The sequence below is a fragment of the Amaranthus tricolor genome, chromosome 1 (genome assembly GCF_026212465.1).
Source record: "Amaranthus tricolor cultivar Red isolate AtriRed21 chromosome 1, ASM2621246v1, whole genome shotgun sequence".
In the NCBI taxonomy this organism is placed as follows: Eukaryota; Viridiplantae; Streptophyta; class Magnoliopsida; order Caryophyllales; family Amaranthaceae; genus Amaranthus; species Amaranthus tricolor.
The window spans coordinates 44070450-44084815 of record NC_080047.1 but is presented as its reverse complement, the minus strand read 5'-3'; positions in this window follow the sequence as shown (position 1 = coordinate 44084815).

The window sequence follows — 14366 nt, the reverse complement described above, 5'->3', positions numbered from 1 at the left end:
AATTGAATAATGTATTTACTTGTTGGTAAATAATAATATGCTCTTTTTCAATTTTTACTTATCCCTTGTTAGTTGTTTTATAAAATCACAGAACTTGTATGCGGTCGCTTTAAGCGTGCGACTTAAAAAATTTTATACTTGTCGAATTTAAGTCTTAAAACATTCATTTTAAGACTTAAAAAACCAAACCTAATTCTTAAAACCCTTATTTCAAGCCTCAAGTTTCATTTTCAAGAGGCCTAATTTATTTTTTTAGCTATTGACTTCAATCTTAAAACATTCATTCCACCACTCAAAATGTCAATTCTAACTCTTAAAAATCCTACTTCAACCCTTAATTTTATATTTTACTATACATACTCCAACCGTAAAGTATCCATTTTAAGACTAGAATGCCTATTCCAATGATTTAAAGTTTGTCAAATTCAAGACTTAAAATGCCTATTTTAAGGTTCAAAATGTCTAATTCAAGATTTAAAATGACAACTTTTAAATAATGGATGAACTTGTGAGTGATCGCACATATACGGCCGTCTCACGAGAGATTTGCTGTTATAAAATAATTGTATCTTGAAGATAGCAATAAGATTAAGTTAAATACAAAAACTAGATGATATTGAGAATGGAGTTTAATTGTTTTGATTGAAAGGTAAATATTGTTTTTCTAAAATAATATTCTAAATATGATTCTCACCTAATTTTTTAGAAATACCTCAAAATTAAATAAAAGTAGATAATGTAAAAGATAAAAAAAAATGAATGAAATACTTTTCTTTCTTTCTAGAAGAAAGTGGGGTCCATAGCTAGAAAATACTCTTGTAAACTTTACCTTTTTATTTTTCTTTGATCCATCCACAATAAATCAATAATTAAAAGCATAAAAAGGATGACAATTGATAAGTTAACCAAATAAAAAGCTTACTACAAAAAGATGAGCACCAAGGTGAAATCATTTGCCGAAGCGGTGACGTGGCTAATTAGCTTTATTTATTTTATATGATTCCATAAGTGACGTGCAATTTTCTATCATGAATCAAAATGAAAGTGAATGAAAATGATGGATTTTGATCATTTTGAATTTATATAGAAAATTGGGTATATTTATATTTATATGTAAATGTTTTATTCTTATTATTATAATATTTATGTGTTTCATACGAGAGCTTTTTGGACTATAAATATGGTTAAAATGTTCTATACATATCTAATGGTAGATATTTGACTAGAAACGACAGAATGAGCCTGAGACTCATAGTTTAAATTTCTGATTTATGATATTATATTAAAGAGTTATTTTACTTAAAAATTTAAGTTAGATATTTTTCTTATAAGATAGGTTTGGAGATAGGATTAAATCAAACTTAGGATTTTTTTTCTTGAAATTATTACTTGCTCTTATATTAAGACAAGATATAATTATCTTAAGTCGGATATATTATATAAGGATATTAATATGAAATTTTTATTTATTTATAATATGGTTCTTGGGTTCTTCCATCTCGGAGACATAGACATTGTAATGTAACTATGTAGGCCAAGTTTTGTTAGGGATAAGGGAGAGAATGAGATTGTGGCCCTTGTATAGGGTCCTTTAGTTTTTTCTAGCCATTCAATTTAAATTTAAAACAACGTTGAATTGACTTTGAACAATGCCATTATTCCCCTTATTCTCCTTGAGGGGTTATGTTATTGAGATTGGGGTCCTGTTCCCCTTAAGCTACTTGAGTTTAAAAGATTTTATTTTCATCCAAAAAAATTTTATTAACCGTTCGTTACCAACTTTCGAAACTAAAACTTTGATATTATTATTGTTCATCGAGGTCAATCAATTTATCTGATTGAAAAGTCATCCTACCTCTGCAACACTATCCTCGCCCTTGTATGTAGTCCTAATAGGTTACCATCTACATTCTCGAATATACATCAATCAACTCGGCTATTAAGATATGTTATACACTCTAATAAAAATCACTTATCTTAAAATTACACCCCTTAAAATACTATAAATAAAATATCGCTAAAAATGTAATTTTAAAATATTAACAAAACACAGAAATATTTGATTAAAATATATTTTTAATTTTTCATATCGATAAACGTGAAGCTTAAACCTATGTAATTTATATGCATTGTTGTACAAAAGTTGTGCATATTTAAGGTTTGTATAACTTTTGATTTTTATTTTTGTATGATTTGAGCTTTTATATAACTTGATGAATACATATTCTCGAAAGCTACGTGCATAAAAATTTGTGAACTTATTAATCATTCAAATTTTAAGGCATTCGTGTCCCTATGATAAGGATATATTGTACTTAAAAGTTGATAGATCAAAAGCTATTGAAATAAAGGGTTAAAGAAGATGATGATCCATGATAAAAGAAGATGTGAACTTGATCAAAATGGGAATCTTACAAATAAATTAATAATTTTATTTATTATTTATTATTTATTATTTATTATTTATTATTTATTATATAGTACTATTCTTTTGGTATTTAAAAAGTGATCATATAAAATAGAAAAAGATAAAAAAAAATACTATAAAATTATTCTAGTCTTTAGATTGTAATCTACCTCATGAATCCTTGGTCTCTTGCCCTTTTTCTATGATTAGGGAAAGTGTACCATTCAAATCATTGATCATTTCTTAGATTCCGGGTTCGCCTGAAATTTTCTAAAGATAGAAATGAAAAAAATTAATTCTTTTAATAGGAACGCTAATTTATTAAGGGAAAATCGTTTAAAAATAATCAATATAAATGGTGAATATTTTTTATTAGATGGGCAATAAGTTGAAATTTGACAAGAGTAGTTTTTTTTAATTACAAAGTAGGCTGAGAAAAAGAGAGAAATAAGTGAGAATCAATTCATGACCTTACATGAAAAAGAAGATAATTACTCATATCGAGTTACGATTCAATTCTCCGAGGAGACATATTGACACAAGTAGTAAAGTATCATAAATTTAAAACAACGTTGAATTGACTTGAACAATGCCATTATTCCCCTTATTCTCCTTAAGGGTTATGTTATTGAGATTGGGGTCCTGTTCCCCTTGAGCTACTTGAGTTTTAAAGATTTTACTTTCATCCAAAAGACTTTTATTGACCGTTCGTTACCAACTTTTGGAACTAAGACTCTGTTATTATTATCGTTCATCAAGGTCAATCATTTTATCTGATTGAAAAAGTCATCCTACCTCTACAACACTATCCTCGCCCTTGTATGTAGTCCCAATAGGTTACCATCTACATTCTTGAATATACATCAATCAACTCAGCTATAAGTTTAAGCTGATAATTGCGGCCCAAAAACATTTGATGTGGCGCCAAACATTGGCTTTTGATATCATGTCAAAAAACTAACTCAAACAACTAAAGTTTAATCTAATGGTTAAAGCCTCAAGATATGTAATGCACTCTAACAAAAATCACCCATCTTAAAATTACTCCCCTTAAAATACTATAAATAAAATATCCCTAAAAACGTAATTTTAAAATATTAACAAAACACAGAAATATTTGATACACCTTATCATTAACTTGAAACTCGATTAACTCTATGCCACCGATTTGCATAGCTCATTTGTCTAAACAAAGAACTCGAATGTCAAACTTTTATAATACTTAATATTCCCTCCTACAAGTCAACTGTAATCATCACGAATTCTGAACACTTTTCAGCAACTCAAACTGTAAGCCTTAATAATCTTCTTTTGTTCATTCCTAGGCTTTACCTAGATTAATGACATGATGTACTTTACCTTCACGAACTCTCATATTATGTCACAAAATTATCAAATTTATTAGTATTAAAGTCGATATGCTACTGAATCAATGCGCTCAAGCATCTCATTATTGCTCTTGTTTGTAACATTTGGGAAAATTAATATTTTAAGACGAGTAAGTTTAAGAGAATTATCAGTGCGAGAATGATCCTAAATACACATGACATAAAATATTCTTAATTTAACTTCTTCTCCTCTTTTCCTTTTCTTTAAAAAAAAAAGTTGTTTTTAAAAGATCTCAAAATTTCAACTTGAAATATATATATACTCGAGTCAAGTATTCTTGAAATTGTTTTCCAAAAGATATTATATATACTCGGATAACTAGCAAAAGGAGTTGAGGGCCAAACTTATCGAGAATTGCGATGATGTTGTGCAAGAATGATTTGATGCAAAGAGTTTAAAAGAAACATTTTGGGAATATTGAAAGTTATGCGTTAATTGTGTGTTAAAATTGAAAATCTATAAAGAAATAAAGAATGTAGAAAAAGTATTTGTGACATGTTCATTTTAATGATACTTGGATGAGAAATTTTAATTAAAGGAAAGTTTCGAAAGGAAACAAAGGTTAATGCAATTAATAGTAACTTAAAGTTATGTTGTAGTAAGTTTGATTGAATGGCCTATACGTGTTGAGGATAATGTAAAATTATGATTGAGAAAGCTTTCAACGGTTTCTAATGAATGAATGATAACTTTGGGACTCTATAAAGGTTTTATTGATGGTAAAATGTGAATTAAGAAAAAAAGGATCAATTGGAAGTTTAAAGAATACTTAAATTGTGAGAATTTTGACTTTGTAAGTGAGGAAATGTTTGATTATTAAAGGTTAAATAAAAAAAAATTTGGGATTTTCTGAAACTATTAATGGTAAAACGTGAATATAATAGAATAATGGTTTAGAAAAAAAAAAACGAATTTGAATGTCTAAAGGTTATTGAAGTTATTTCGGATGAATTTGTTATGGAATTTGAAGTTTTAAGCGTTAAATGAAGATTAGGGTTATAAATGTTATAATTTGAAGTAAGTTTACAATGATCGAGTTTGAGTTATTAAAAGTTGATAGAGAAATGATTGTGGATATCTTTAATGAATATGAGATTCAATAAATGACTTAAGGTATTCGTCTCAAAGTATCTCGGGAGTTATAAGAGTTTTTAATTAAAAATTTAATTGTAATTGGGAAACAACAAGTAAGTCGATGATTTAATATCTCAAACTAAGGATATAAAAAGGTTGAAATGACCAAATATGTAATTAAAGGTATAAAAGATTTTGAAGTAAGGTGGTTGATTTAAAGTACATGTGAACGTTCACGTAAAGTGAATCGAGGTTGAAGTTTCAAATTTAAAGGTTTGGAGTAATTCAATTGAGGTTAGTTGTGTTACCAATATGTAATTCGTCTTATATGATTGAAAATTTATAGATATAGTATGTCTTGAATCAAAGTTGGGGAGTAACTAAAGTTTATTTGGTTCTCATTTCACAAAATTCGAGTTATATGTTATGAAGGATGATCAGAAGTGTAGGTATAATTTCGGGGACGAAATTATTTTAAGTTGGGGAGAATGAAATAGACTACATTTGATAAAGTTTAATTATAAGTTTATTAAGCTGATTGGGATTATTAAGTAAGTTAATTCGAGTAATAATATTATTACTTTGATTATATTGACTCAAATATTTGATTTGTTAACATTTTCAAGAAAGAGGTATATTTTATTTAATGTATAAAATTCGTATAAAGAGTATTTTGATAAAAGTGTATTTTGATTATATTTTTATTAATTGATTACTATCTTATCTTTATAAAATTAAATTTAAATAAAGTATTGAAAAATAAATTCCTAAATGCAATCCTTATTCATACTACCAATTACCAAATATTACTTATTTCATAAATCGTTTATTATACCCTTACAGCATGTCTTATATAAGATTGTCTTACGACGAGACGACTTTGATAGAATTTAACAGGTCAAAGCTAAAAATAAATCCATTCTTATCTCATTTAAACCGAGTAACCGACACACCTCTTCCCTCACATTGAAAACCCACGCCTCACTTCCTCACCTTCTTCCCCACGGCTGTTCTTCCTCCTCAACAGCCCTTGCTCATTTTCTCCTCCACCAGCAGCTGCCTCCTCCTCCACAAGCAGCAACCGACACCTCCCCGTCCTCCACAAGTAGCAGGCGGCAGCAACTAGCCGTGATCCACCCACCTAGCAGCAACAATTGTTGCTTTGTGCCCTCCAAACAGCAACAAGCTGCTCTGACGCCAGCCCCACGCAGCCTTCCTTCACCATCGCACACGGTGTTTGAGGTAATCCACAAACTATTCTATTTAAGTATTAATTGAATGTTTTAAAGTAGTTTGGTATTTGTGGATTCAATTTGGGTCTTTGATTCAAATTTAGGTATCAACTTGAATTTAAGATGATTATATGGATTTAATTAGTAATTGAGTTGTTTTTAGTGTTGATTAGAATTGGTTATTTGGGTTATTTGGTTTCTAGTATACAATTTAGTATTTGGATATTGAAATTTCAGCTCAAAAACTGAGTATTCTGTTTTTGTCATTTTCGAATCAGTTGTGATTGTTTCTAGGTTTTGGTGTCTTCATAAAATTTGTAGAGCTTTGAGTCGCGATCACGTGGGCACTTGAATCGCTCCAAAATGAGCTTATATGAGAGAGTTATTCTCAAAATAGTGAAATACTAGCAGGCTGTCTTGGAAATTCATAACGAACCTTATGTTTTGGCTATTTTGGGATCGTTCTAATTGTTTCTGGGTTTTAGTGTCTTAGTAAGAATAGTAGAGCTCTGAATAATGGTCGCGTAGCCACTTAAATCGTCTCATTTGGTTTCCGTATGAGTGAGTTATGCCTGTTTTAGTAAGAGGTGTCCTAAAACCATTACGGGATTCCTAATTTGGGATCAAGAGATATGAAAATTAATTGGATAATTAAATACTTTTGGATGAAGTATTAGATTCTGTTGAGACTTGTTAATTGTAGGAAGAACAATGACCTTTGTGTTTAATCAAATATATTCTAATAGATTAAGGGTCTTGGTGTAACCTTAAATCCTTGTGAATCTTGATATGTAAGTATGAGATGGATGGACATTGAATTTACGAAATTGCTGGAACATGGTTGTTTATAAGAAAGTATTGGGTAATTAATATTCTTGAATCGACTGTAAGATTTTAAAGGTTAGAATGTCAGCATAACTCTTGGTTAAGCTGCGGTCTTAGGAGGAGATGTAATAAGTTACATGTTAATTTGTAGTATCGAACGCTTTATTGTGATGTTATGTTTGTTATGCTTCAGGAGGCGACGTCATCGAGGAACCTTTCTAGTTGATAGTTGCGAATCGAACTTGACTCTTTGAAGCGTCGTCATTGGTGAGTAGTAGCAGTCCCTAAAAGGGTCTGATCCGACTATATTCTTGAAAATAAACTTTTTATTAAAGCGCTTTTGAGATTGGAAATTGTTGAGGCAATTGTTGTTGTGAATGTTTATGCTGATATTATGATATGGTCAATGGATCGGGCTTGCGAGCTGGTCATTGACGGAGTTGAGGAATATTGTTCCCTGCTCCCTGTTTGAAGCGAATTGTCATTGAGATATTGACTAGCTTCACTCGAGAGTGACATAGCCTTAGAGCTATGGATGAGCCTCTCAACTAGACTCCCTGTGCGCACATAGATCTAGGGAACTGATGTTGCTTTTAAACCTATGATATGAATTACTGTGTTTTGTTGTTTTGGATTGTTACTTCTCATTCAGTTTAATCTAATTCCCTGTTGTTTCCATCTTTTAGTTTGATCACAGATCAGAACCGGTCGGGAGCGATGGGTTAACGGTGTTGAATAGCGTTCCAAGGATGTATATTGAGCTGAGCACGTAGGAATTTGTAATTTTGTATTAGGTTTTTGGATAAATGTATATTTGTTTTGGTTGTGCTGGTTATATTGGTCTTGTAGAGAATTGTTTGATTATCGTGTATTAGTTAGATGTTGGCTTTGGGATTTAGCTGAGTTAGTCACGTTGAAGAGCTTGTGACCCCTTGCTTGAGTTTTGGAAGTGTGATTTCAGTTTCTTAGGAAACGAACCCAGTGATGACCCTGTTTACCCAGTCAACGGTAACTCGGGTTGTTACATTGTTGGTTAAACACGAAGGAACACCTTATCATCAACTTGAAACTCGATAGCTCTATGCCACTGATTTGCATAGCTGTTTTTTCTATTCCAAGAACTCGAACTGCATAGCTAATTTGGCATAGTATTTGCATAGCACATTGAGAGTGTTTATCTGGATTTATCATAATTTATGCTTTGGTTTTGGGTTCATTAAATGCTCCCATCTTTTCTAAAGTTTTGACAATTGAATTTCTGGATTTATGGAAAAAAATATATATGCTTTTCGAACAATTTTTGTTTATCTGGATTTTATATGGTAATCCATGTGCTTATCTATTGTCCCATGAGAGTGTTTTATAAAGCATCAATCAAGTAAAAGAATCAATAAAATAAGTTATTGTTGCAATTAATGGCTGATTGTATTTTACTTTTTAATTATCGACTTATACTTTCTATAATTCAAATATATCCATTTAGAGGCAAGATTTGCTTTAACAAATTTTTCTTGAGTTTGCCTCCTTTTTGCCTCATGGACAAACATTTAGCTCTTTTTTCTATTTAAAGAACTTGAATCGCAAACTTTTATAATACTATTATGTCACATGCATTATCAAAGTTCATCATTATAAAAAGCGATAAGTTACTTCACCAATGTGCTCAAGAATCTCCTAGGGTCCCACAAACCTTGGACTAATTTACCCATCTTCCAGAATCTCATTACTATTCTAGTTGGTGAAACATGAAGGAACAACTTATCATCAACTTAAAAGTTGATAGGTTTATGCCATTGATATGCATAGCTCTTTTGTCTATTCAAAGAAGTCGAATCTCAAACTTTTGTAATACTTACCACTCCCTCCTACAAGTCAACTGTAATCATGACGAAGTCTGAACACTTTTCAGAAACTCAAACTATAAGCCTTAATAATCTTTTTACGTTCATTTCTAGGCTTTACTAACACTAATGACATGATGTACTTTACCTTCACGAACTCTCATATCATGTCACGAAAATATCAAAATTCATCAGTATCAAAGTCGATATGCTACTTCACCAATGCGCTCAAGAATCTCATAGGGTCCCACGAACCTCGGACTAATTTATCCTTCTTCCAGAGTCTCATGACTACTCTAGTTGGTGAAACACGAAGGAACACCTTATCCTCAACTTGAAACGCGATATGTCTGGGTCACTAATATGCATTGCTCTTTTGTCTATTTAAAGAACTCGAATATCAAACTTTTATAATACTTACGATTCCCTCCTACAAGTCAACTGTAATCATCACGAACTCTGAACACTTTTCAGCAACTCGAACTATAAGCCTTAATAATCTTTTTATATTCACTTCTAGGCTTTATTAACACTAATGACATGATGTACTTTATCTTCACGAACTCTCATATTATGTCACATCATCAACTTGAAACTTGATATGTCTATGTCACTGATTTGCATAGCTCTGTTGTGTATTCAAATAACTCGAATCTCAAACTTTTATAATACTTATTATACCCTCCTACAAGTCAACTGTAATGATCACGAATTCTGAACACTTTTCAGCAACTCAAACTATAAGCCTTAATAATCTTCTTATGTTCATTCCTAGGGTTGACTAACACTAATGACAAGATATACTTTATCTTCACGAACTCTCATATTATTTCACAAAACTATCAAAGTTTATCATTATCAAAGGCGATAAGCTACTTCACCAATGCACTCAAGAGTCGCGTAAGTTTCCATGAACCTCGGTCTATTTTACCTTCTAGAATCTCATTAGTACTCTAGTTGGTGAAACACAAAGAAACACCTTATCATCAACTTAAAACTCGATAGGTCTATGCCACTGATTTGCGTAGCACTTTTGTCTTCATAGAACTCGAATCTAAACTTTTATAATACTTACTAATCCCTCTTACCAGTCAACTATAATCATCACGACGTCTGAATGCTATTCAGCAACTCAAACTATAAGTCTTTATAATATTTCTATGTTCATTCCTAGGCTTTACAAACACTCATGACATGATGTATATTATCTTCACAAACTCTCATATTATGTGACAAAATTATCCAAGTTCATCATTATCAAAGTCGATAATCTTACTTTACCAATGCGCTCAAAAATCTCGTAGGGTCCCACGAACGTCAGACTCATTTACCCTTTTTCCAGAATCTTATTACTGCGCTAGTTGGTGAAACACCAAGGAACACCTTATCATCAACATGAAACTTGATATGTCTATGTCACTGATTTGCATCATTTTTTTTTCTATTCAAAGAACTCGAATCTCAAACTTTTATCATACTTACAATTCCCTCCTACAAGTCAACGGTAATCCTCACGAATTCTGAACACTTTTCAGCAACTAAAACTATAAGCCTTAATAATCTTCTTATGTTCATTCCTAAGCTTTACTAACATTAATGACATGATGTACTTTACCTTCACAAAATCTCACATTATGTCTCAAAATTTTCAAAAATCATCAGTATTAAAGTCGATATGCAACTTCACCAATGCGCTCAAAAATCTCCTAGGGTCCGACGAACCTAAAACTAATTTAGCTTTCTTCCAGAATCTCATTATTGCTCTAGTTGGTGAAACACGAAAGAACACCTTATCATCAACTTCAAACTCGATAGCTCTATGCCACCAATTTGCATAGCTCTTTTGTCTGTTCAAAGAACTCGAATCTCAAACTTTTTTAATACTTACTATTCCCTCCTACAAGTCAACTGTAATAATGACGAAGTCTGAACACTTTTCAGCAACTCAAACTATAAGGCTTAATAATCTTCTTATGTGCACTCCTAGCCTTTACTAAACAGTGACGTGATGTACTTTATCTTCACGAACTCTCATATTTTGTCACAAAAATATCAAAGTTCATCATTATCAAAGTTGATAATCTACTTTACTAATGCCTTCAAAAATCTTCTAGGGTCCCACAAAACTTAGACTTATTTACCCTTCTTCTAGAGTTTATTACTGCTCTAATTGGTGAAACATGAAGGAACACCTTATCATCAACTTGAAATTCGATAGCTTTATGCCACGGGTTTGCGTAGCTCTTTTGTCTATTCAAAGAACTCGAATCTCAAACTTTTACAATTCTTACTATACCCTCCTACAAGTTAATTATCATCATATCATAGTCTGAATACTTTTCAGCAATTCAAACTATAAGCCTTTATAATCTTTTGTTCATTCTTAGGATTTACCTACAATAATGAGATGATGTACTTTACCTTTACGAACTCTCATATTAGTCACAAAATTATCAAAATTTATCAGTATCAAAGTCGATATGCTACTGCACCAATGCGCTCAAGAATTTCGTAGGGCACCATGAACCTAACACTAATTTACCCTTCTTCTGTAATCTCATTATTGCTCTTGTTGGTGAAACACGAAGGAACACCTTATCATCATCTTGAAACTTGATAGGTCTATGCCACTGATTTGCGTAGCTGTTTTTTCTATCCATAGAACTCAAATCTCAAACATATATAACACTTACGATTCCCTCGTACAAGTCAATTGTAATCATCACGAAGTCTGAACACTTTTCAGCAACTCAAACTATAAGCCATCATAATATTCTTATGTGCATTCCTAGCCCTAACTAAACAATGACATGATATACTTTATCTTCACGAACTCCCATATTATGTCACAAAATTTTCAAAGTTCATCATTATCAATGTCGATAATCTACTTCACCAATGCTCTCAAGAATCTCCAAGGGTCTCATGAACCTCAAGCTAATTTACCTTCTTCCACAATCTCATTACTGCTCTAGTTGGTGTAACACGAAGGGACACCTTATCATCAACTTAAAACTCGATAGGTCTATGCCACTGATTTGCATAGCACTTTTATGTTCAAAGAACTTGACTCTCAAACTTCTATAATACTTACTAATCCCTCCTACAAGTCGACTATAATCATCACGAAGTCTGAATACTATTTAGCAACTCAAACTATAAGCCTTTATAATATTCCTATGTTCATTCCTAGGCTTTACAAACACTCATGACATGATATACATAATCTTCTCGAACTCTCATTTTATGTGACAAAATTATCAAAGATCATCATTTACAAAGGCGATAAGCTACTTCACCAATGTGCTCAAGAATCTCCTAGGGTCCCACGAACCTTGGACTAATTTACCCTTCTTCCAGAATCTCAATACTACTGTAATTGATGAAACACGAAGGAACAACTTATCATCAACTTAAAAGTCGATAGGTCTATGCCACTGATATGCATAGCTCTTTTGTCTATTCAAAGAAGTCGAATCTCAAACTTTTGTAATACTTACCAGTCCCTCCTACAAGTCAACTGTAATCATGACGAAGTCTGAACACTTTTCAGCAACTTAAACTAATAGTCTTAATAATCTTTTTATGTTCATTTCTAGGCTTTACTAACACCAATGACATGATGTACTTTACCTTCACGAACTCTCATATCATGTCACAAAAATATCAAAATTCATCAGTATCAAAGTCGATATGCTACTTCACCAATGCGCTCAAGAATCTCCTAGTGTCCCACCAACCTAAGACTAATTGATACTTCTTCTAGAATCTTATTTCTGTTCTAGTTGGTGAAACACGATAGAACACCTTATCATCAACTTGAAACTCGATAGCTTTATGCCACTGGTTTGCATAGCTCTTTTGTCTATTCAAAGAACTCAAATCTCAAACTTTTGTAATACTTGCTATTCCCTCCTACAAGTCAACTGTATCACGAAGTCTGAACACTTTTCAGCAACTAAAACTATAAGCCTTAATAATCATCTTATGTTCATTCTTAGGCTATGGTAAAACTAATGACATGATGTACTTTATCTTCACAAACACTCCGATTATGTCACAAAACTATCAAAGTTAATCATTATCAAAGTCGATAAACTACTTCACCAATGTGCTCAAGAATCTCGTAGGGTTCCAAAACTATCAAATTTACCCTTCTTCCAAAATTTTTTTACTACTCTAATTTGTGAAACATGAAGGAACACCTTATCATCAACTTGAAACTCGATAGTTCTATGCCACCAATTTGCATAGCACTTTTGTGTTCGAAGAACTCGAATCTCAAACTTTTATAGTACTTACTAATCCCTCATAGAAGTCAACTGTAATCATCACGAAGTTTAAATACTATTCAGCAAGTCAAACTATAAGCCTTTATAATATTCCTCTGTTCATTCCTAGGCTTTACAAACACTCATGACATGTATACATTATCTTCACGAACTCTCATATTATGTGACAAAATTATCAAAGTTCATTATTATCAAAGGCGACAAGCTACTTCACCTATGTGCAGTCCTAAGCTTTACTAAACATCAACTTGATGTACTTTTTCTTCACTAAGTCTCATATTATGTCACAAAATTATCAAAGTTCATCATCATCAAGGTTGATAAGCTACTTCACCAATGCACTCAAGAATCATCTAGGGTCCCACGAACCTAAGACTAATTTACCCTTGTTCTAGAATCTTATTACTGCTCTAGTTTGTGAAACACGAAGGAACACCTTATCATCAACTTGAAACTCGATTAACTCTATGCCACCGATTTGCATAGCTCATTTGTCTAAACAAAGAACTCGAATGTCAAACTTTTATAATACTGAATATTCCCTCCTACAAGTCAACTGTAATCATCACGAATTCTGAACACTTTTCAGCAACTCAAACTATAAGCCTTAATAATCTTCTTTTGTTCATTCCTAGGCTTTACCTAGATTAATGACATGATGTACTTTACCTTCACGAACTCTCATATTATGTCACAAAATTATCAAAATTTATCAGTATTAAAGTCGATATGCTACTGAACCAATGCGCTCAAGCATCTCGTAGGGCAACACGAATCTAAGACTAATTTACCCTTCCAGAATCTCATTATTGCTCTTGTTGGTTAAACACGAAGGAACACCTTATCATCAACTTGAAACTCGATAGCTCTATGCCACTGATTTGCGTAGCTGTTTTTTCTATTCCAAGAACTCGAATCTCAAACATTTATAATACTTACGATTCCCTCCTACAAGTCAATTGTAATCATCACGCAGTCGGAAGACTTTTCAGCAACTTAAACTATAAGTCTTCATAATCTTCTTATGTGCATTCTTAGGCTTTAGTAAACAGTGATATGATGTACTTTATCCTCACGAACTCTCATATTCTGTCACAAAATTGTCAAAGTGCATCATTATCAATGTCGATAATCTACTTCACCAATGCGCTCAAAAATCTCGTAGGGTCCCACGAACCTCAAACTAATTTACGCTTCTAGAATCTCATTACTGCTCTACTTGGTGAAACGCGAATGAACACCTTATCATCAACTTGAAACTTGATAAGTCTATGCCACTGATTTGCATAGGCATAGCTCTTTTGAC